The sequence below is a fragment of the Cebus imitator genome, unplaced genomic scaffold, assembly GCF_001604975.1.
Source record: "Cebus imitator isolate Cc_AM_T3 unplaced genomic scaffold, Cebus_imitator-1.0 Scaffold53, whole genome shotgun sequence".
NCBI lineage: Eukaryota > Metazoa > Chordata > Mammalia > Primates > Cebidae > Cebus > Cebus imitator.
Genome location: NW_016107368.1, coordinates 6,535,928 through 6,561,311, shown reverse-complemented (window position 1 = coordinate 6,561,311; position 25,384 = coordinate 6,535,928). Strand labels below are relative to the sequence as shown.

The 25,384-nt window shown below is 40.0% G+C and overlaps 1 protein-coding gene across 5 annotated transcripts in view; it reads left to right on the top strand.

The window, feature by feature from the left end:
- Positions 1-15,049: 15,049 nt before the first annotated feature.
- The window catches only part of SYK (spleen associated tyrosine kinase), a 78,678-nt gene continuing 68,343 nt past the window's right edge, over positions 15,050-25,384 (top strand). For 2 of the 5 annotated variants that reach the window (XM_017528447.2, XM_017528444.2), the window contains exon 1: positions 15,050-15,185. The gene's annotated coding sequence lies outside the window, so the exon portion shown is untranslated. The remainder of the gene's footprint in view (positions 15,186-25,384) is intronic. The other 3 variants (XM_017528448.2, XM_017528445.2, XM_017528441.2) reach the window with 2 other exon arrangements.

Here is a 25,384-nt window from a genome sequence, read left to right as displayed (position 1 = left end):
GGGACCAGCCTGGCAATGTGGTGAAACTCCATTTCTACTAAAAATTAAAAAAAGTCCCAGCTACTCAGGAGGCTGAGGTGGGGGAATCACTTGAGCCTGGGAAGTCAGGGCTGCAGTAAGCCGTGATTGCACCACGGCACTCCAGTTTGAGTCACAGAGCACGCCTCTGTCTCAAAAAAAAGTACAACGTAGATTCTGTAGTAAAAAACATGTGTGGCATTACATTCTGGAAAACATAGTGAAATATTTACACAATATCAAGGCCTCACTATCTAGAAAAAAAAGAATCCTCCCTTCCCTTATGCTTCTCCCTCAAGAAAAAAGGATGCGGGAAGAAACGAAAACGCTGATGTTATCAAACAAGATGTAACCAAACAAGAAAAGGAGAACCAGGTAACAAAATGCACTTTGAAAAGTGCTGGCTCATATAAAAACCAGAAGTTTTAGAGTATCACAACGAGGTCACACTCCAACTTCCCAGACGCTGTATCTTGTGACTCTATAAAATCCTGACAATTCTCACTCAAATCTTGAGTGAAGAAGAAGGGGCCATTGTTTATCCTTAGTTTTTCTCATTTTTGACTGTGGGGTAGTGAAAATGGATGCAGTGGAGATCAAAAGGCAATGTCAGCAATGTGGCATGATTTTGTTAGAGTGTGAGGACTCCAAGGACCCACATTAACTGGGGGAATGAGCTGAAGCTCACAAATGCCCCCCAATGGACAGGGTAAACTCAGCCCTCTTCTTCCCTCAATGAAGAGTGAAGCTCCTATGTTTCTTACAATCTCACATTGGAGGGAGGAGCCCAGTGTGTGCAACACGACTCCAGCTAAGCCCAGTCCCACCCTTCCCATGCTCAAATGCTGTAGAAAATCAAGCTCGAATGGAATATTAAGCCATCAAATGTAATCCACAAAAGGGGTGAGAAAGGGTCTGACATGAGGATTAAGGAGCTGCCACACACAAAGGGGCAGAGCAAAGTGAAAGTCTGAAGAAAGCTGCTGAATGTGGACAAGATAAAATGAATGAACTAGCAGCTAGGCAAGCTTTAAAAAAAATAGCATGCCAAGGTTAAAAATAAAAGCCAGTCTGAAAGAATTTTAAGTGCACAGGCTACAAAATTTGATGCGAGCATGAATTCACTTTTTTAAAAAACTCAAGAAACGATTGAATAACCCAGAGAAAATAACTAAAAAGAGGGCAATAGAGGGAACCAGAGATAGGGAAATAATTTGAGGACCAATGGTTCTACCTGCAGGTAAATTAGACATAACAAGAAATGAAGCAGATCCAGCTGAACATTTAATTATTGAAAAAAAAAAAAAAGAGAGAAAGGGAGAGAGAGAAAATCACTGTGAACCAGGGAAAAAAATAGATTACTACAATCAGAGAAAAGATAATAAACATAGATGACAAAAAAATTAATATACTTGAAGAGAAGAACCTAACAAATTAAAAGGTATTTATAATCATACAATAAAATAATATTTGAATGAAGATCTAAATCTACTAATAAAGAGTGCATTGTGCTAAGAAATAAAAGATGGCTGGGTGTGATGGCTCCCCTGTAATCCCATCAATTTGGGAGGCCAAGGTGGGAGGATCACCTGAGGTCAGGAGTTCGAGACTACCCTGGCCAACGTGGTGAAACCCTGTCTCTACTAAAAATACAAAAAAATTAGCTGGGCATAGTGGTGGGCACCTGTAATCCCAGCTACTCAAGAGGCTGAGGCAGGAGAATGGCTTGAACCCAAGAGGCAGAGGTTGCAATGAGCAAGATCACAGCATTGTACTCCAGCTACCTGGGCAATAAGAGCAAAACTCCATCTCAAAAAAAGAAAGAAAAGATGCTAGTTGATCCGTACCAGTATATACCTTTGTCAAGTTTCCTAATATCTCAGGTAAAGAAAGTTTCCTTCAGCCACCTGGAAAGAAGAGCAAGTCATCCAAAAGAGGGCAAAGGACCGGCTCTTCTCACATTCCTCCAAAACAGCATTCAATGCCAAAGGGTCAAGGGAGGAACATCTACTGAGTCTAGGACAAAGGGAAGTAGGATGGAGAAACAATGTGCCCACCTTGATGTCACTGCAATACAACAGCAACAGAATAACATCCTGAAACTGGAGAGCATTGATAGATGCAGTAAGTGAGATCACTTCTCAACAGAGTCCATTCAACTAATCAATAGAGAAATTAGGAATGAGATGTGGTGGTAGAAAGGTCTGGAGGTGAATGCGGCATCCTTTAAATGGAGAACTAAGAAGAAATCACTGAGGATTTATGGTTGCAATAGATCATGCAAAATTTTTAAATTTAACCCTGTAAAACTCATATAGCTAGCAAAACTTCAGAGATGAGCTGAGCGAGAGGTAATTGGCTCATGTATCAGAGCAGAGTTACTGATACTATCTGTTAAAACTTATGGTTTAGAATAAATTACTAAAACTGCTTATTATTTTCATTTATCGTTTCATTTAAGCATAGTGGGATCCTGTCAGAAATGATACATTTATAGCAAATAATCATTTCTATAAAATCAGCGATTCTTTAGATCCATTTCAGAGCTTCTTATTCTGTTAAGTTTAAGTAGAATTAAATGTCATATTTAATGCTCATAATAAATGTATTACATTTAGAATGATGCCCATTTTTATATCTGTTGTCCTGTGTACATATAGAAAGAGAATTTTATAATGGTCACCTAATGTTAATGATGATTATGTCTGGAATTTGGGATGTTTCTATTTCCTTTGTACTTTCATTCATTGAAGGGATTGCCTATTAGGAATACCTGCCACTGCTACCAAAAACAAAAATCTATTTTTTAAGTTAAACACTATTTTTAGAGCAGTTTTAGATCCACAGAAAAGATGACAGACGGGGCAGAGGTTTCCCATGTATCCACTGACCCGACACATGCACAGCCTTCCCCATGATCAACATGCCCCACTAGAAGGCTACATTTTGTTACAATTGATGAACCTACTGTGACACATTATAATCACCCAAAGCCCATAGTTTACATTGAGCTCCCCTCTTGGTGTTGTATATTGTATGGCGTTTAACAAATGTATAAGGATGTGTGTCCACCCTTGTAATATCATGCAGAGTACTTTCACAGCCCTAAAAAACTTCTGTACTCCTTCTATTCATCTTGCCCTCCCCACCAACCCATGGCAGCCACTGATCTTTTTACTGTCCAGATAGATTTGCTCTTTCCAAAATATCACCTGGTGAAATTACATAGTATGTAGCCTTTTCAGAGAGCTTTTTTCACTTAGTAATACGCATTTAGGTTTCATCCATTTCTTTTCATAACTTGCTAGTAGTGCATTTCATTTTAGTGTGGAATAATTTGCTATTACACTGATGTACCACAGGCTACATATCCATTCACTTACCAAATGACATCTTTTTTGTGTCTAAGTTTTGGTGATAAATTTAGTAAATAAAGCTGGTGTAAATATTTGTGCGCAGGTTTTTGTGTGAACATAAGGTTTCAATGGGAAACAATGTGCCCACCTTGATGTCACTGCAATACGACAACAGAATAACACCCTGAAACTGGAGAGCATTGATAGATGCAGCATGTGGGATCTCTGCTTGACAGAGTCCATCCAGTATTATATTGGTATTTGGGTAAATACCAAGAAGCACGATTACTGGATTATGTAGTAAGAGGATGTTTAGTTTTGTAAGAAATTGCCAAACTGTCATCCACAGTGGCTGTAGCATCTTGCATTCACAGCAGTAATGAATGAGAATTTCTATTGTTCCACATTCTCACTAGTGTTCAGTGCAGTAAGTGTTCTGGATTTTTGTCATCCTGATAGCTCACTGTTTTCATTTGCATTTCCCTGATGATACATGATGCGAAGCATCTTTTCATATACTTATTTGCCATCTGTATATCTTCTTTGGTGAGCTGTCTCTTAAGGTGTTTGGCCCATTTTTTGATCAGATTGTTTATCTTATTTTTGAATTATAAGAGCTCTTCATGTATTTTGGATAACAAGCCTTTAACAGATGTGTTTTCTCCAACATTTTCTCCCAGCTCTTAATTCTTTTGACATTGCCTTTCAATAGTTGCTATTTTTAAAACGATGCTTTGGTCCAAAGAAAAGCAAACTGGTCAATAGAAAAAGATTAGAATTCAAAATAGGTACAATATATGATGAAGCACTACAATCAATGTATGAGAAAACTGGCACTTCCATTTAGTGGGAAAATGATTGTTTATTAAAATTGGGATAATCATGTGTATCCACCTGGAAGAAAACCAAGTTAGTTACATATGTCATGCTATATACAAAGTTAAAATAAATCCCAAAGGAAAAATCTAGGTATAAAAAAAGTTAAAGAATATAAACAGAATAAAATATAAGAGACTGAAAGGGCAAGACATTTTAAAAATGGTTTATTTTTATTGGCAAGGTTAAGTTTAAGTGCTGAAGTTTATTTTATTTTAAATTTTTTCAGCTTTATTGAAACATAGTAGACAGATAAAAGTTTTATATGTTTACAGAATACAATGTGATGTTTTGATATATACACATTGTAAAGTGATTACCATAATCAAGCTACTTAACATATCCATTACCTCAAATAGTTATCGTGCGTGTGTGTGTGTTTTGAGAACACTTAAGATCTATTCTCTTAGCAATTTTCATATAGGCATTTTTAAAAAGATATATGAAAAACAGAGAGATTGTAAAATTATAGTTAATTGCATAAAACCCAAAGCTTGTATATGTCATACAATAGCATAACAAAGCCAAAAATCAGGGAAATGCAGAATGCATCTACAAGCATGATAAGAGATTGTACCTTTCACATGAAGAAGCTCCTATAAATGGATAAGGAATCAATTAGCCACCAAGTAGGAAAATGAGCATAGGTTATAAACAAGCAATTTATAAAAGGACTGAAAATGTTCAAAAATGCATGAAAAGATACTCAGTCTCCCTATGGGTTGAGAAATGCAAACAGAAAATGGAGATGTTCCCATTCATCCATCATATCACAAAAACTCTCAGTTCTTGAAATGTGTGAAGAGGTGAGACTTCTCATAGGGAAAGTGCAAATTGTTACAGCTTGCTTACAAACAAAAAATTACATTTAAAAATTTAAAAGGTGCATACCTTTTGGCTCAGCAATACCATTTTTAAAATAGTATACTATAAAAATAACAGCGAAAGCCCATAAGACTATACCACAAAGACAAAGCCCCAACAGCCAAATATAACAGTTCCAGAAAGGCAAAATGGAAATGTGAAAGGAAGGAAATCATCAACAAAACAATTGAAGAAAACTTCTCATAAATAAAATGCGTATTTTTTGATTTGTAACTAAAAAATAATTCAATATTTTACAGTAAGCTTGCATCATGCTGATAATAAAGAATAATTTGGTCCTGTAGCCCTCATATCATTATCATATATCATTAATTTCAAAACACTGTGGACAAATAGAAGATCTAACTACCGTCAAAGTAGAAATAAGAGATTAAAAAAATCAGAATTGTTTGGATTTATCAAGTGTGACACTTGAAGCAAGAAGATAATAGAATAATGACTTAAAAATTATGAAAAACAAAACTTCTAAACTAGAATACTATATAATCCAAGCCATCGATCAACTTGAAGTTTGATATTTTAGATATAAATGGTCTTAAAAATATCTACTTTCATTTCTCAAAGAACTACCGGGGGCAGGGATTGTGTCACCAAAATGAAGGAGTAAACTAAGGAAGAGAAAGACATGCATACAAGAAACGCAGACTTCAAGAATTGGAAAATGTGAAAGGAAGTGCAGAGAAGGAAAGGAAAAAAAATCCCCCCTGAGAAACTGTAAGTACAAGTTGACCAAAATTGTGCACAAATTTACAGCCCAAATTTATATCACATAGATGGTCCAAAAAGCATAAATGAAGAATTTACCTTAAATTGTCCAAAGACTAGTTCTACCCTAGACATCTGAAAGAAGCAAAGGCAAATTCTCTTCAAACACCTTCCTCCTAGCCTGAACTAATCCCCACAAATACTTTTTCAAGGACAATTAACGGCTCGTAGTCAGATATAACTGCTTTGGCTGTGGTTTGTTCGGCAGCGCCAAGTCTCGTGTTGAAATTTGATCACCAGTGTTGGAGGTGGGGCGTGGTGGGAGGTGTCTGGGTCCTGGGGGGTGTCTTGCCCTGGGAATGAGAATTGTTGCTGTAATGGTTTTCTCGAGAGCTGGTTGCTAAAAAGACCTTGGCACTTCCCTCCTCTCTCTCTTCCTCCCTCTCTGGCCATGTTATCTCTGTATACGTGGGCTCCCCTTTGCCTTCTGTCATGTATGGAAGCTGCCTGAAGCCTTCCCCAGAAGCAGATGCTGGTGCCATACTTCTTGTATAGTCTGTAGACCAGGAGCCAAACAAACCGCTTTTCTTTATAAATTACCCAGCCTCAAAGATTCTTTCATAGCAGCACAAACTGACAATTACCAAGTGCACAAAGAAACAACACCCTAAGCAAGAACCAGTAGAAACATTTAGATGACATAAATAGGCATGAAGAGACTTCACATGTTGAAATTAACATAGCAGAATAAGAAAACAAATATATGCACTTTTTTTTTGCTTTGAGACAGAGTCTTTCTGTTGCCTAGGCTAGAGTGCAGTGGCGTGATGCCCACACCACAACCTCTGCCTCCTGGGTTCAAACCATTCTCCTGCCTCAGCCTCCAGGGTAGCTAGGATTACAGATGCACACCACCACACCTGGCTAATTTTTTGTATTTTTAGTAGAGACGGGGTTTCACCATGTTCGCCAGGCTGGTCTTGAACTCCTGACCTCATGATCCAACAGCCTCAGACTACCAAAGTGCTGGGATTATGGGCCTGAGTCACCATGCCCAGCCTTTAGGCCTTTTTATACACTAGTCCCCCAGTGCCCAACTCCAACAACATTGCCAACTCTGAAAACCACCTGTAGACATTCTGCAGCCTCCATCTCAGGAACAATGGCTATTTTGTCAGCTAATTGAAGCAAAATGAAGTCCAATGATAAGCAAATATAACCATAATAGAAATCTTCCATTTAGTTTTGTTAAAGCAACCTAAGTATGACCTGAAAAGGACTCCATATTTGATATTTGAGTCTTTGTGAATAAACTGTAACCTAGCTTAATAGGCAGACAAGATTGGAAACCAATTTAGGAGTTTGTGCCTATAACAAGAGCCGAGTCCTGGCCAATTCCAGTGGCCATACTTCAACCACTCATACACTGCTGAGTGTTCAAACTGTTCAAATAAGGCAAATGCCAACCTGTAACCAATCCAGCTGTTTCTCTACCTCACCTCCGATTTCTATATGCCACTTCCCTTTTTTTGTCTATAAATTTGTTCTGACCATGAGACATCCCTGAAGTCTCTGAATCTGCTGTGATTCTGGGCGCTGCCCAATTCATTAATCATTCATTGCTCAATTATACTGCGTTAAATTTGATTAGGCTGAGGTTTTTCTTTTAATAGATGGTGTCAGAAATGGGGCCCAAAGTAGAGCTTCTAACAACCCCTAGGAGAAGTAAGTGAACAAGCAAGGTACCTACAGGACCTGCTTGTGTCCTTTGATCTCTCACAGCATCTGGGATTGTGGTAATTAATTCTCTCTCAAATTTTGGATTACCATAGATTTGTGTTTTGAGCTCTCCAGGTTTCTTCAAGCAAATTTCTGTTCCAAACTGGGTTTGGAAATCATGACAGAAACTGGACTGGATCTAGGATAGGATTTGATCTGGTAATTAACTGGCTTGGATTCAGTTAGAGGCCTCTTACATCTGACTGGGTCAAAAAGAAACAGGTAGTAAATGGTAATATTGCAAGGGTTGTAAAATTCGGCTTTTGGAAATTCGCAGGAATTTTTGTGTTCTACCCCCTTTGTTTCATTTTTCTTGCATGCTTAGGTAGGAAAAATTGCTGGCTAAAGTAATCAAGGAAACCTGAGAGCAAAGTCAATATTTTAGGTTAAAATGGAATACTTAATTTCTGGAAAACTGAGTTCCTTCCAGCTTATACATTAGACCCAGAAAGCAGCGAATCTTAGAGAAATGGCAAATGTTACTAAAGATAACTTATAGAGGAATGTTCTAAATGAATACCAGTGCACTAAAGTGCATTAAAAAAAAAAAAAAAGATTTTCTTTAGTGTCGCAGCTTGGTCCCCAGGGCTATGGTATGGTGAACTGGGTCACTAGGGCTGCTCACTATGGAAAGGGAACCCAGAAACCTGGCATGCCAGCAAAAAGGTAAGAATTTCTTACCAGTCAGACTTCTGGCCTCTATCTCTCTCTGTGCAAACTGTTTGAATAAATAATAAAAACCACTGCTTATCTCCTCTGTAAAGTTTTGATTAACACAAAAAAGAATTCTGAGGCTAGTCTTAAGCTTTAGTGAATCTGGTGTACTTTGTGCTATGAATTCATCTTTCTGTATCTTTCTCTCATAAAGAGGAGTAACTTAGGATAAAATGAGGGCATAGGGACACCTATGAGCCTACTGTTCAAGATGGCACAGCAAACTGGTCAGTTATGTCTTTGGGAGGTTGGCCTTATGACCACATGGCAGTACTTTCTCTTGGTCTCCACCCAGGGAACAGGAATTTTAGGGCTTGTGTCATAATTAGCTCTAAAAATTATCTTGAGTAAAGACTATGCTCAAAATTAACTACTCTAGAATCCTGGGAAGGGCAATGGAGACTTCCTAGTGCTGTAACTCAGTAGCTAAAGTTTTGTCCTTTTATAGTGGCAGCTGGGATTTGATTCCCAGCTTAGGGAATGAGTCCTCTCTGGTTTGGTATCTGCATGACCTTTACTGTTTGTTGATTCTCTTTCCCCTCACAAACCACCTTGAATTTTCCTTTCTCTGAGCACCTGGGAGGTTACCTTTGGTAAAGTTCAAAAGCCAGAAATATTGGCAGTTTGGTGTGGCTAAAGTCAAGTAATAAGAGATTTAAAAGGACTCCACCCTAAAGCCAGTAACCAATTAAGGAATCTAGAAACTGGTAAATAAAAAATATTGCAATTAATGGACCTTGTTACATCTGTGCATGTAATCACATACGTGTTGTGCGTGTGATGTTTATACAAAAGAGCTCTAATTAACTGGCATAAAGAAAAATAAGTGCTTAAATCAAATATCTTGAAAGAAAAATAAAAACTGAAATATCTTTTAGTTCACATAACTTTAGTAATCTTTGGGGAATAAAAACAAATTTAAAGATTATTGGCAAAATATAAACATTTGGTCTAAATTATGCAGGTCAGATTTAGGTTTGCTAACTGCTTATCTGACTTTTGAAAATTGTTCAGTTTACCTATTTTGGAGCATTAAATTCTAGATAAGGCCTGGGGACATGTGGAATTAGCCATGCTCCCTAGCTATGCAAAGAAGGTTATAAAGAAACAGATTTTATAGAAGAAATAATCTTGTATAGTAAATTCTTGGCCTAAAGTAAAATAACTGGTTGTTTAAAAAAGAGGGATGTTTAGGACAAGTCAGAAAGTTGACGCATGTCATAGATGGTCTGTGTAAGTTATGAAAGTATTCATAAAAGAAAGTTTATGCAGTAAACGTAAAAGTTGCTAAGAGTTTCCATTATCACATGTGATCGAGACTACTGAAAACATAGTTTTACATGCAAGGTGTGTGAGAAAAGTTAAATGTGTTTTTGGTAAAAGATTATAAGAAGGCATGGGAATGTAAATTTTTGCCTAGTTTATCAGGTAAAAGATTGTTTTAAATTAGATAAGATAAAGCTAAAGGTTTGAACATGTTGTTGAAGGTTCATGACAAATTAATCTTACAAAAAGAAATTCTGTGGGGACACTGGAAAAGTTAAAGGGGTATTATAAAGTTTTTCTGTAAACTGAACATTAGAATAAAAGCACAATAGGTTTTTCTTAGAGCACTAATCTACTCTTTCACAAAAATTATAAAGGGTTACAAAATGTTTATGAAGCTTTCACCTTATAGTCAAACTAATTTAGATTGATAGACTTGTCTATAAGGTTTTATTAAAAATTGGGGCTGGGCATGTGGCTCATGCCTGTAATCCCAGAATTTTGGGAGGCCAAGGCGGATGGATCACCTGAGCTCAGGAGTTGAAGACCAGCTTAGCTAACATGGCAAAACTCCATCTCTACTAAAAATACAAAAATTAGCCAGGTGCGGTGGCATGCACCTGTAGTCCCACCTACCTGGGAGGCTGAGGCAGGAGAATCACTTGAACCCAAAAGGCACAGGTTGCAGTGAGCTGAGATCATATCACTGCACTCCAGCCTGGGTGACACAGCAAGAGTCTGTCTCAAAAAAAAAAAATTGGGGTTGACATTAACAGAACACTAATATGGTGGTGAAATTTGGCTTTCTTTCTTGAGCAAGATTTTCCTATAATATCAAAGGATAATAACAGATTTTTTTGTTTGTATTTTGAATAAACTACTGAAAAAAGAAGGGAAAGATAAGAGACATTGTTTGGAAAGCTAAGTCTTGCCTCTATCATTCAGTAAAGATTTTGCCTTTTAGAAATTTTTGAGTCATCATTTTGACTAAATGAATGACATCGCAGCCTGTAATTCTACTTCATAATATCAAATGTTTAAAACATTTAACATATTTAATATGCTTTCCAAAGTAAAATTTCAGCTTCAAAATTGTCTTTTGTGACCTGTAACTTTGGGAGGCTGCAGAGGGTCCCTGAAACATCCAAAAGAGGTAAATAGAGCTGTTTGACATGTTCATTTACATGGGAAGCACTGTCATAATAAAGGATAATGTTTAACCTTCTTCAGATTATATTTTAGTATATGTTATCAATATGTTCCAAAATTGTGTGGGATTTCTAAACTTCTTATATGTCTCAGTAAATGCTATCAATCATTATTATAGTTATTATTAATATGTTGTTATTATAGACCACAGAAATGACCAAATTTCCTTATCAATTATGTCTTTAACTATGATTATTTAAAGTCATTTCCACAGTTAATTGCATAATACTGATGCAGTTTCTGGAAACTTCACAAGCATGCAAAATCCTAGAATATGGCATCTTTTAGGAGGTTCATGAAAGGATGGAAAGGACCCTGAAAAGCACTCTTGAATACAAGTTTCTAATTACTTTAACATCATATCATGGGTGAGAATTCCCTAATTTTACAAGAATTAAACTGTGTAAGAATTCCTGAAACTTTCATAAAAAGACTGACTGGCTTATAAAACTGCTAACCCAAGTAGAACAAAAATTAATTAAATACCAAGACAATTCCATGCCAGATTTTCATGCTAAATGATTGAATACTAAAACTGTTTAGATACACAAGTTTAATGAACTCCATGGTCTAAGTTAAATTACCTATGATAACCCATCAGTTATCAGTGCTATGCACCTAATTTGGAGAAACAACTGGTATTTGAGAGGACAGAAGTCCAGTGTTAAGCATGGATTCACGGAGAACCCAGACAGCTACCTTGTCTTTCCAGAGTCCTTATTGTTATTAAACGTTCTGCAATCCATGACTCACCATGGAAAAGATAAAATAATTCAAATCAAATATATCGATGTGGTGACTTAATAAAGTTTATAACCAATGTTTGGTGTGTTACATTCATATTCCTGGGAAGACAGTCAAAGCTTCAGGTATATTTGGTTACCTGATGGGCCGTTTAAACATTTTATAAAGGGATTTCTATTCAATTGTCATTTTCAGTGCATGTTTTTGGTTGTATAAAAGCTCTCCCATGCAAGAGGGCTGATGTTATAACAGTAGATTATTATGCTACAGTGTATTTTCACCTGGTAAAGAAAGCTTTTTATGGTTCACTGAGGACAATCAACCCTTTTACAATCTAGACGCTAAAGATTGGATCTTCTGAGAACATCAGAGAAAGACTGTCCTTGCCATCCACACTATAGAAAAACTTCGGGACCTTTAACTTTGGGCTCATAATCTCACAACTGAGAAAGGTCCCTCCATACTCTTGGAACTGCATAACCACTGGAACCCTTAGGGTAAAGCTAAGCAGGGAAATTTCTCCTAAGAAGATGGCATCCTTGGTATGAGCTGCTTTTCCCAAGGTCATGGATCAAGGCTTCTACTATCATAAAACTCTTATCTTTGAATCATTTTTCCTTGTTTATGAATAATAGAAATAAAATTGGGTCTGTTGTGTGTACTTATGGGGTATACTTTTATTTGTGAAGATTTTTTTCAGCCAGCCTTATACATGGATAACCTTATACTTTGATAGATAAAAGATGAAGGCCCCATGCAGGTGAGAAATTTTAATGGCATATACATTGCCTAATAATCTGTCAGAAACAAAACAGTAATTCACTTCTCTTAACCCACATCATGGGTCAAAGAGAACATTGCCAGAAGGCCTTCACTCTTCTAAAAGGCATCATTTGACTGGGTGTGATGGCTCACGCCTGTAATCCCAGCATTTTGGGAGGCCAAGGCAGATGGATTACCTGAAGTCAGGAGATCGAGACAAGCTTGGCTGATACGGTGAAACCACATCTCTACTAAAAATACGGACATTAGCTGGGCATGGTGGTGTGCACCGGCAATTCCAGCTACTCAGGATGCTGAGGCAGGAAAATTGCTTGAACCAAGGAGGCAGAGTGCAATGGGTGGAGATTGCACCACTGCACTCCAGCCTGGGCAACAGAGTGAGACCCCATCTAAAAAAAAAAAAAAAAAAAGGCGCATCATTTGTCAGGTTCTTTTTCCATGGTTTGAAGGAAAAGAGGCAATGATTAGAAATGTATCTCTCATGATAGGCCCTTAGCAGATCTATTGTAAAGGCTATGGTTACACACAGATTTTAAATTCTTTTGTGAAAGTTGTGCTAAATAGTAGAATTGGCTAAACAGAGAAGTATCTATGTGGCTACAGGCACTTGTGGTCTATGGAGAAATACATTGGGTATTATACAGATTCAGTTGTAGGGGATAAATGAAAAGACCACCTTGTTAAGTAGGTACACTCTTTATCTAGCTAATTCTTTGATCTGTTTGATTTTAGGTGATTTGGCTTATGGGGATCCTGGGTAAGGAGCATATTCCAAACTCTTGGTATTATCCTCCTGGTAGTCACAATCTCCCTGGTGCACTGTATTCTCTCAAAGGTTTTAAATGTTTGCACACAGCCATCTCTAGAATGCCAAATGGTCTTTCTTCAACTGGAATAGCAAAACTGAAAGAAATATGCAACCATGAGGACACCATAATCTACGAATGACATGATGATTTTCCTCAGCATATTTTGGTCAAACTTTCACCTAAGTGAGAACCTGAACAAAAAGGGGGAATTTTATTAAACAGAATTACGGGAGGCCATTGTTTTGGACTGAGCTCATGAACTAGTCCCCAACAGACCAAACCAAACCAAAATGGAGTCGTTTGTGCTAAATGTGCCCAGAACAGACCAGGTTTTGTTTTACCCTGCAAACAGAATGTTCCAGCATAAGGAGCTACCCTCTAACTACTCCCTGTTCCCTCCTTGCAAAACCCACTATTCTACTGTTTCCCAGTGGGTTTCAAGACCATATAAATACATTTACAATGGTGATAGTCACATCAATGCTAAAGTTTTGGCCAATCTCTCAGAATTGGGAAAATGACCAAAAGAAGGGGAATTGTTAAAGCAAACTAAATACGGCCTGAGAAGGACTCCATACTTTTCTATATTTGGGTCCTTGTGGCTGAACTGTAACCTAGCTTTAATAGGCAGACAAGATTGAAAATCTAACTTAGTAGGAGTATGGGGCCTGTAAGCTGAGACTTAGCCAGTCCCAGCGGCCATACTTCAAGCACTCATAAACTGCTAAGTGTTCAAACACGGCAAATGCCAACTTGTAACCAATTCAGCTGTTTCTCTAACTCACTTCTGATTTCTGTTCATATCTTCCTATTTTTTTTTTTTTCGTCTATAAATTTGTTCGGATCATGAGGCATCCCTGGAGTCTTGGAATCTGCTGTGATTCTGGAAGCTGTCCCATTCCCAAATGATTCATTTCTCAAATAAACTGATTTAAATCTAATTTAGCTGAAGTTTTCTTTTAACAGTTTTAAAGAATTAATTGCAAAAATGATTTAAAATCTAATAACACTGGAAGCAGAAAAGGCTGAGGGCTCCATCAAATATAAACAGTCCCATGCCTATAATTTCTCCATGGCAATTACAATGCAGCACGTTATACATATTTTATTTTGCTTCTCGCATTTCGGCTCAGGGTGAAGCTTTTTAAAACAGACACTGCCAATCGGTTTTATCAAGAAGGTCTGGATACCGTTTTTGTGGGAACACTTTAAAGAGGAATGTCCAACAGGAAAAGGAGGATGAGTTGAGGGAAGGGTATCAGGCAGGTTTGTCAACACCATTTTTAGGACTATAGGAAAGGATTATGTTTAATTTATTTGGTTGTAGACGTCAGAGCCGCCGTGGTACGAAGAAAGCAGTCTTTAGCAATAAGCCCTCAGAAGCAGCGCGCTCCATTGCCCACGAGTGCTCCGTGAAGTCTGTTGTTCACCTACGCGGCCCCTCTGAGCACTGCCCCGGCCTCCTGAGTGCTCCAGCACGATGGCTTGGAGCCCGTTGGCTTGGTGACCCAGATACCCCCTCCAGGGACTATGCCCTGCAGTGGAGTCTCTACCCCAGCGCTGCACAGCAAATGGAAAGGGCCGCTGAGTGTTCGTGGGTCCTGGGCAGTAAGAGAAGCCACCGCGCTGGCGGGAAGGAGGGCAACCGCTGCGGTCCGGGTCGCGGGCAGTGCCACCTTCCCTGCCTGCGAAGGGCCCTCACTTGGCGGGAGGAGAGCGGCGCGCCGCACCTGGATTCCTCTGCCGGTGCCGCCTGGGCGGATCCCGCGGGCGGCCCAGCGCTCCAGCCCATGCCCGCCCAGCTCCGGGCGCCCGGGCGCGGTCAGCAGGGCGGGCCAGGCGGCGGGGCGCGACATTGGGAGGAAGTGCGGGCCGCCTGCCCGGGCGCGTTAAGGAAGTTGCCCGAAATGAGGAAGCGCCGCGGCCCGGCGGCTGAGGCCACGCCAGCGGCAGAAGAGCGAGGAAGAGCTGGCGGCCCCCGCTGCGCCCCGGCTGAGCCCCGGCTGCGCCCAAGCGCCCGCCCTCGCCTCACCTGGCGCAGGTAGGTGTGGCCGCGTCGCCTCCCCGGTGCGAATTTTCTGGTGAGCGGAGGGGGTTTCGGGGGACGACGCGCCGCGTTCACGCCCTTTCTTGTTCTGCCTTTCTCGTGTGCCCAGTCACACCGGGCAGGTGCCCGCAGGGCCTTCACCCGGGAGGGAAAAGTGCCGAAACCACGTGAATAAATACGGTGGGTTCCGCCAGCCTGGCTCCTGAACCTGCCGGCGCTCGGGATCCGGAAGCTGCGCCGGGAGAGAGGGGCCCGGGCCTGGGCGGAGGGGACAGGGGTCTGAACCTGCGGAAAGTGACCAGGACCCCGGCGCGCCCAGGCCCACAGGGAGCGCGGAAAGTGCGGTCGCGGCCCCGCCCGGGGACGCGGGAGGCTGGGATGAGGCACAGAGCCAGGACTTCGATCTTGGAGCTAGAACATTGTCCTTTTGCCATTTACACCAGCCTATGGGGAAATGCCGCAGTATTGATCAAAGTGACTCAATGTAGAAATGTCCAGACGTCTTATAAGCTAAGACAAATGTTTTACTACAGAAAGAAACGCCAGTTGCATTCAGACACCAAACTTTCTGAACCACTACTAAAATTTAGCATAATTACTCTGGTGAGTACATTTTCATTGCCAAGTAATTTACTTAGCCAACGAACCTGGAGAGCAAGAAAGTTTTACGTAGTAAAATGTAAACTTGAGTTAAGAGGTAGGGTGATTCTTTGTTTTTTGGGTTTGTTTTTGTTTGTTTTTGGCAATATAGCTCCAAAACCTTAAGCCCACCTGAAAACTTTACAAATGCGATCGATTCTTTGGTTTTTTCAATGTCCAGGGACTAGAAAGACAATTGGAGAAGTGAGAGTTTGAATCTTTTTTTTACGTTGGAAACGCTGTTGCAAAATATTTTATGCGTTTTGCCTGACTTACCAAAGATTGGGTTAAACTCAAGTAGAACTGTTGACTGGAAGTTTTTCTTTTTCTTCTTTTTTTTAACCTTCAAAGCATTGCAGGCTGTAGTAAAACAAGGAGTTGGAGATATGCCATATCTGATTCTTCATATTAAAAAATAAAAAAGGAATCATTTAATCCCTGAGAGTTCCTGGAAGAAATTGAATTGATTCTAGCATCTGACTTCGTCTTAGTAGGGACAAATTCATTGCCTTTACACGGGGAGCATTTTAACTGAATGCAACTGAATACATTGATGTCCTTCTCCCCAATGAAAGTCCGAGCAGTGCATAGATAGAATTACATTTGAGCTAAAAGACTTAAATACATGTAAATTATTAGGTGTTTTAAGTGAGAAATCTTTGTCAGTAGAAATTATTTTATCAAATCATTTTGTTCTACCTGAATGGCACTTTTAATGTATTTAGAAAAATCTTGCATTAAAACAGAAACTTATTTGTCTTACCCCCTGTATTTGAAGTGCGCTTTGAAGTGTATTTGAATGAGAGATTATAATCAAATTGCTTGATTTGTGTCTTATCCTCTTACTCTTCTTCCTTGGATTTGAACAGGTTGGATTTGAACACTAGGAAAAAAGAGATTTTTTCTATTGAGGGATTGTGGGAAGATTTTTCTTAAAAGCCTCTGTATTTGAAGTGAAATATAAAATAGGATTTTAGAATAGTCTTAATAACCAGACTGCTTTAAGCTAGGATAAAGATGGGGTATATACTTTAGGTCTTTACCTTTCCTGAGAGATGAAATTGGTAGAAACATTATTTTATTGCTAGATTTGCACTTGAGAAATGATTCACCTTGATCTTTGTTAGGCCGCCATTTATATTCTAAATGCAGGTCTAATCACTCTGTTTTTTAAACTGAAGACTTCTGAGTAGAACTTCACTTATTTAGCACATTGTTTGCCCGTGGTTATTATCCAGAATGCTTGTGCCAAAGTGTATTTTGGAATTCAAGCTTTTTCAGAATTTGGAATTAAAATATAGAATCTAAATTTTAGGATTGAGAAAGACATGGCTCAGAATTTAGGGAGGTAAACACGCATGTTGATGCTGCCGATTACTTGCCATTCCAGTGTAGTCTGGAGAGAATCCTGTAATTCCATGCATTAATATTTCTGCACTTTCACATTTAACAACATGCATATTCTCACTAAGTGGAATAAATGAAGACTATAAATAGCTGTGTGTCTGTTTAGAGCAGGTGTTATCACTACAAGAGCTTCTCTAAAATTCACCAAAAAAAAAAAAAAAAAAAAGGCTTGTTTTCAGAGCTTTTTAGAGCGGAGATGATGTACTGAGTCTGTATTAGCCTCCACTGAACTATGGTTTGCTTTTGAAAGCAAAGTGCATTCATATTGCTCAATACTTCACACTTTCCAGTAATTAGAAGGGCAGTTCCTCTCCCTTAAGGGAGTCTAAAATAGCAAGATTTTACTGAATTTTCAATCATATCGATCAAAATAAAGGTCCTTCAAGTAAGAGCGGATGTTTCATCTTTGTAATATAATTTCAAACAGCAGAGTTTCTGACAGTCTGCAATTTTAGAGAAAGAGAGCAGAAGTTACTCACAAAAGGGCTTACTGTCACCCTTTACAGCTGCAGTCTGTCCATGGAAGAAATATTATTTACTGTTAACTTTGCAACCAGCTGGGTTTGTGTCAGTTATCTACACCTAAGTGATGGCTAATTTTTACTTTCTCAACTTTCCCTGTGTAGACTTTTTTTCCAACTACCCCCTGACTTTTCTACTCTTGCTTTGCAGATTTTAACATTTTCCACAACTTCTGGACTAGTTTAGTGGAGAAAAAACAAAAATTTAGGCCTTTGGGGTAGAATTTGTTTCAAAAGGCTACATGTTGAACATTACTTTTTCTTCTAAAGAACTAAAATCAGAAGGCAGAGTCCTAATGAGAGATTGTAATCAGATTGCCTGATTTGTTTCTTATCCTCTACTACTTAGACTTGGACAGGTTGGATTTGAACCCTAGGAAAAAAGGTTTTTCTACTGAAGGATTGTGGGGAGATATTTTAAGAACTAGTCTGACTGGATTTTAGGAAAGCTAATTCATTTTGATATGATGTTATCAGGGAAATTTTCTATTTGCTTATAATTTTATCTGACCAAATATTAGCTTTAATCCATTTGAAATTTTTTCCTTTATGAATCCAATTGTTTAAGTTTTGCCCTATGTCTCTTAAAAGGTGGTTAAACTGGAAACTTAAAGACAGTTGAATTTAGCCAAGACCAAAGATACCCAAAATCAGCATATTTTGTTTAGGTTATAGTAAGTTTAACAAATCAAAAATGACTCCCTTGATTCTTTTCTTTCTGGGAAACCACGTGTTGATTCCTGGCAGCTGGCCAAAGGCAGATGGTGGTGGAACAAGAAAAGACAGTTAAGAAGGTGATAATGACTAGATTACTGAGGAGTACGTGAGCTTTCCTGTCTCTGCTCAGAGGTGGCTAGCTCTGAAACTGGGATCCTGGCTCTGAGCTGGAAAGGCGCTTGCAGTCACTGCTGTCCTGGAGTGCTGGAAGGGAGCACAAGTGTGGGGAGACAGTGGACTTCTAGGCTGGGTGCAGAGTGGGAGATATCTTGACCCAAGTGAAAACCACGTAGGCAAGCTGCAGGTCCATCCAGGCAGCCTGGACTGGAGCCCGGGTGAGGGAGGCTGTCGACCTGGATACTGTTAATTGGGGAGAGAATGTAAAGTCAACAGGGGGAGGGCCAAGGGCAGAGATTTAGTTTAAATATTGCTTTACTTAGGTATACTTTGCCTGACTATAAGTAGCATTTGAATGTTCAACATGTGACCTTTCATTTTTCCCCTCCATTGGTTTCTCTTAACCGATAAATCCTTATTTTACCTTGGTCAACCTGGTAATTTATTAATATGACATCTATCAGTTCCTGCTGAGTTGACATGAAAATGTTTGGTGTGACCTAAGTTAATTTCTCTTTTTGCTTGATTTTCATTTGTAATGCTTTCCTCTTTTCATTCTTCCCATCCTCTGGTACTGCTTTGAGTTATTTCCTCTAGAATTCTCGTTATTTCCTTATGATTGGCATATTTGCAATTTTATTTTTGGTGTACTAATTTTAGACAGTGTTTGTTGACACTGAGAATTGAGGACTTGGCAGTCCTGTACCACCATCACCTTCCACTCCTTTCCACACCGTCCCAGGATAAGTATTCTCTCATTTGAGTTTAAGAAGTTATTTGGTGTTTACTTATTATAGTTATATAAATATAGTTCACTGCTAAAGCAAGGCATATCAGTTCATTTTCTTTCTTGTTCCCCTTTTTGCCTTTTCTGGGGCAAACCCTTGCTTTGTTTTTGTGTTTTCTTAGTTTGTACTGTGCCAATTGACACAATTTTCTACGGGGTCAGATATGCCACGTAATCTCACAGTTCCATTTTTCTTTCTTTTTTTCTGGAAACTTCCATCTTTTGTTCTAGTCTGACAGTTGCTCCTCAGTCTTACTATACATATAGTAATACCTGAAGAATATGTAGGGTGGTATTCGGTGTGTGTATTTTTTTTTGTAAAGATGGGCTCTCTCTATATTCCCCAAGGTGGTCTTGAACTCCTCGGCTCAAGCAATCCTCTTGCCTCAGCCTCCCACAGTGCTGGGATTATAGCCATGAGCCACTGTGCCTGGCCCTATGGGGAATATTTGTTGACCAAATATGTTTTCTGTAAATTGTTTGTCATACCCTATGTTGTACCAATGCCTTTTATCAACATTCACCTACATTTTACCTGTTGTAAATCCACTGTCATCATTACTGAAAACATTTCTCCAGAGCTTTTTATTTCTATGGTTATTTATTTATTGCAGCATAGAATTTCTATGATTTTTGCCATCAGGGTGCATTATGAATCACTAATGAAAGATGATTTTTAACTCTACTTTAACAGCATCTATGTCTTACGTCAGTGTCAATGTCACTTTTGTTTTTGATTCGACCCTGCCATTTTATTATCTGAGTGATGAGAATATTTATTTTTGGGGACATGGAGATCCCACGAGACCTCAAGCAGATTGCTGGCCTTCTCCTCGATTTCCTTGATTGATTCCTGAAGTGGACACTGTGCAACGCTAAGTGGAATTCCCTGGGAAGCTTGCTCAAGCAAGCGTGAGAAATGCTGGGTGGACTAAAGTGCAGCAAGCAGGGATAAATATCATGAGCATCTTCAGAGCCTTCGTGCAGGTGATGTGCACAGAGGTTCTCCGAGAGGACCAGTCTCAGCCAGTGGTCCTACGCTTCCGTGACCCTGCTGTGCAGTTTTATTTAGGCTTTCAGGACCAGCTCTGCTGTAGCCTCTTTGGGAAACACTGTGTGACCTCTTGCTGCCCCTTTACAAGCTCCTTAGGCTTTGCTTGGTAGAGGCAGAATGTTGTGATCGTTTTCATCTTAAATGCTAACAATATATGAATTATTTGGTTGATACAGAGCCTCAAAGTCACATTTATGGAATATTTTTGTAGATAGTAGTTGAGAGTAAGGGTCTGAGGCCCCATGGGGTCCAAATCCCCCTTCTTTATTTGTAAGCTATCCTTGAAGTCTTTGTCAATGGAGCAGTCACAGAGGGCTGCGCTGTGATACCTAACAGAGATGTGCCTGCAGTGCCAGGTAGCTGGTGTGTGGTTAAAACTGACATAACTGTCAGAGCCTCTCCCAGGCGGGCTGACTGGGAACCTGCCCTGCAGTCTTGGAGGGAGGGCACATCCAGACAGGTTTCAGACGAGCACCTACAATTGCCAAAGTTATTTTCTCTGACCTTCAAGATGGGAGAACTTTCTAATATTTTCTTTTAGAAGAGTTGCATATCCTCTTTCCAATCGCATAACTGATACACGAGTGCATATCCTTTCGTACAGGATTCAGATACAGCGAGCAACAGAAAAGCCCTTCTCAGCCTCCACGCTCAGTCCCAGCCCCACCCCAGTCCCACTGTGTGAGAGCAGCTGGGGCTTCTCTTCTATCTTTCGTCCTTTCTAAAGTGAATTCATGTGTGTATGTGCACATCTTCAGAAGATATAATAGTGGGGTGTGTATGTCTTAATACCTTTGTCACTCTAGAACTTTATTAACAATGTGTTGGGGTGCAGGAGGTGTCCATATTCAGTGATTATTATATTTTATTATGACAGTCCAGAATAGCATGTCAAAGTCTTTCTAAATTTTGATATTATACACAGGGCTATAGTGAATGCACTTTTTCTTTTCATTCTTTCCCTCTCCTTTGCCATTTGCACTGTGCTTTCATGAAACCATCAGGTTAATCTTTATCTCAAGAAAGTCCCTCATCCCTCTCCATCCTGTTCTTCAGTCCATCCACTTGGTTTTCCTGTGATTATTTCGTGGTTAATTTCCAAGGAATGTAGTTACTTCTTTGGGATTTTGTTAAGTGATGTATTAGGTTCCTGTGTATTTTATTACTTGTTTGAGTCCACCATTACCCCTGTCTCCTCAGGCATCAAGTCATCTGTTTGCATGCTTGGTGCCTCTCTCTCCTGGTGTCAGCTTTCCTGATGTACTGGGCATTTCCAGGTGCGTGCCGGTCTTTTTTTTAGGTACCCTAGGTGTTAGTGTTTTAAGACTGCATTCTTGCAGCCTATCCCGCATCAGATAGGAGGAGGGCAAGACCTGGATGTGCACCGGGCAGGATGGGCTCATAACTGGTGTGTGTGGTGTGAGGGTGGCAGGAGCCCACTGTTCTTTGTGGATGTGGCCGTGCCTTCCCTGTTCAAACGAAGCCACACAAATATCCTTTCCTGCAAGGGGCTTCTGCCACTTGCTTGGAGCTGGAGAGCATCTATTCTTCCCTTCTCCCCCTGCTCCTGCCTATTCCTCCCTCAGGTCTCCGTCACTTCTAAGGCACTCCACCGCTGGTCTTCTCCCACCTTGAACCCCCACACTGCTGCCTGCCTGCATTGAGGGCTGTGATTGCCCCCCATCAGTGTGAGCCTGTCTTGCTTCATGCCTTTCGAGGACAGCATTCATTGTCAAGCTACTCATGGAACATCTCCCCAGGTCCTCAGCATGCCATGACTTCATTTTCCGTAATATTGTTTTTAATGTTGTTTCTTCCCCTTCTCTGCACTTACAGCCATGCATATGCTTGAGGTGGAAGGCCACCACTTCCTTTTTGTTAGCAACACCAATCAGCTGATGGTCATGGCTACGTGAAGGAAGTCACAGTGAGGACGAGGGGGAAGAGCCTGGCTAGAGCAGGCTGCATCACAGGCCTTGGTGTTAGGTTCCCCAAATTGGTTCTGGTGGTCATGTAGCTCTGTCATGAAGTCTGTCCTGCTTATTAGGACACTGAGGGTCCAAATTCATAGATTTCTTAGAAGCCTGTTTAAATATGCATAGGATCTAGTTCAACCTGATTAGAAATGGGCTCAGAAAGGCGAAGGGATTTGTCCAACTACTAAGCGATGCTGCTGAGATTAGAACTCTTGAAACTAGGCATGTCTAATCCAGAACCAGAATCCTTATCTGCTACTCTAATAAGGTGTAAAAGGGGATCTGCTGTCCAGCCTAAGTGATGGGCAGGTTTGCAGTCCTGTCAGCAGCTCAGGAAAGCCTGGCGAGGCAGAGGGAGGACACAGGCTCAGTGTTAGATGTGCCGATTTTACTCTTTACTGATGTTTATACAAAACTTATTATGATCTTTGTAGCCTTTGCATTGAGAAGTTAAGCACATACAATAGGAATTAGACACAATCTCAAACCAATGAGAGGTTCATGTGAGAACAGCTGAAGCTTTTATGCATGCCTTCCTTCCACAGAGATAAATTTACTACCCAGAGTGAACTAGAGCCACGTGTGAAGTGAGTGCCAAGCCCCGAGCAGCCAGTGTCCCTGTGGTTCCTGCATCTGACCTCCCTGTTGGTGTCTGTCCCCCTCTGAGGCAGAACTGCTGCTTCCTGCCTGTTGTTGTCGTGAGGGTTGGGAGGGGAAGTACGAGGTGTCAGGAAGGCTTGGAATACAAGTGGGGGTGTGGACAGGTTTCAGTTCCCTTTCCCTCCTGTTATAGAAATGTTGGTGAGGTAGGTGAGACTTCAGTGATTTGGTCAAGGAAAGGCAGGTTGGCAGCTGGGGAGAAGGACTGATGCTAGAAGGAAGACAGAAAGGCAAGTATTTGTGAGGGATGATATCCCCAAAGAAGCCAGCAGTGTCCGCAAAGACTTATGTGTAAAGTATTCCCCAGATATTATCTCTTCTAAGAATACCCGGGAAGCTGTGTCAATGTCTGTTATGGTGGAATTGGAGTATCAGTCAGATTTGGCTTTCATAACAAAGCACTGTGTACTGCATGGCTTCAACAGCCCAACGCATCGCCTTTTTAGATTTACAAAAACTTTCAATTATAAAAACTTAGAGAGAGAGACTTATGAGAAGACTCAGGGAAGAAATGTAAGATAAAGGTGTTAAGGAAGACAAACTCCACAAAATTGTAAGGTGAAGCTGCTGTGGGGAGTGGAGCCCCAGGCCCAGATAACACGCAGGCGTGAGGGTAAGGGAGGCTTTCCACACCAGGCAGGGAAAGTGCAGGGCCGTGGATGAATGGTCTTGGGAAAACCGCAGATCGTTTGGAAAAAAAAAACAAAACTTTGCTCTTTATGGCAAAATAAATTCCAAACTGAACAAAAAATAAAAATATAGCATTGAAATCATAAAACTATTAAAAGAAAACTTAGGTGAGTTTTAAAATGATTGTGAAGAGGCCTGTCTAAATCTGATAAAACATATGAATTTATAATCATACTCATCACAAGATTGATAAGTATGATTTCCTAAAATTTTACGCAAATCCCTGGAATAATGAAAAAGTATATAAATAAATGAAAAAATGGTAAGATATATATAATTTCAATGCTTGTTGTAAAGCATCAATAGCTTTTATATGCAGTGAGTCTAATTAATAAGAAAAAATATAGGCGGGCACTGACCATTTGGTAATATCTTTTAAAATTTAAAACACAAGTGCTTTGACTTAACAATTTCACTTTTAGGAACCTATTACACATATAAATTGACAAAAGTAGAGAAATATATATGCATATAGTAATTCATTGCAACGTTATATTTTATAATTGCAAAAAAAAAAAGGAAAAAGAAATATCACTAAGGGAAGTGCAGTTGATTTATATTTGGGAATCCTATGCAGGCTTCTAAAAAATGTGGAATTGTCATATACCAAATATAAAGATGTCCAAGTTATACTAGTGAAAAAGCAAGATGTAACATATTATATTTGTTTAAAAAACTCATGCTGGGTGGGGTGCAATGGCTCATGCCATCCCTTTGAGAAGCCGAGGTGGGCGGATCACTTGTGCTCAGGAGCTTGAAACCAGCCTGGGCAACACGGCAAAACCCCACCTCTATGAAAAATACAAAAAAAAAAAAAAAAATAGCCTAGAGTGGCGGTGTGCACCTGTAGTCCCAGCTACTTGAGGGGCTGAGGTGGGAGGATCGCTTAAGTCCAAGAGGTCAAGGCTTCAGTGAGCCAAGATCATGCCACTGCACTCCAGCCTGGGTGGCAGAGCAAGACCCTGTCTCAATAATGATAATTATAATAAGTAAAGAAATAATAAATAAAAAACTCACGCACGCACATAATAATTTAAGCGATGTTGGATTGTTGTTTACTATGTATAGATGCGTGTCTGCCTATACAAATGTGTCCAGTGTGTACATATGTGTGTGTAAATATGTAGCATGACCTAGAATTGTAGGCACCAAATTAAGAGCAGAAGTTATTTGGAGGAGGGAGTAGAGTAGGTTTCAACAAAAGGTGAAATTTGTATTTTTATCCCGCCTATTTTGGTGTGCATATGCAGTATTTACAATGATCATGAGTGCGTACTTTTTTCAATTAAGAAAAATGATGATAATAAGGTTTGCTTGGGAGAAAAGAGTGAGTAGGATGAGACCAGGAAGAGAAGTAACTTAGAAACACATCATGCATCATGACTATTGGCACCATTCTGTCCTCCAATGAAGAGCGAGGCTTTGAGAGGTTCAACAGCTCGCCCAAAGGTGTACAGCCGTGATCTCAAACATACTTACACCCTCTGTCACTCAGGTCCTAAAGCCCAGGCCACCTCCAAGGAGACTGGGGTGCTCTGGTGTGCAGCCTGCTTTAAAGCCATTCCTACTCCCCCTCACCCAGGGCAGCAGCCAGGATTGAGGTCCACTGTTTGACAGCTAGTTAG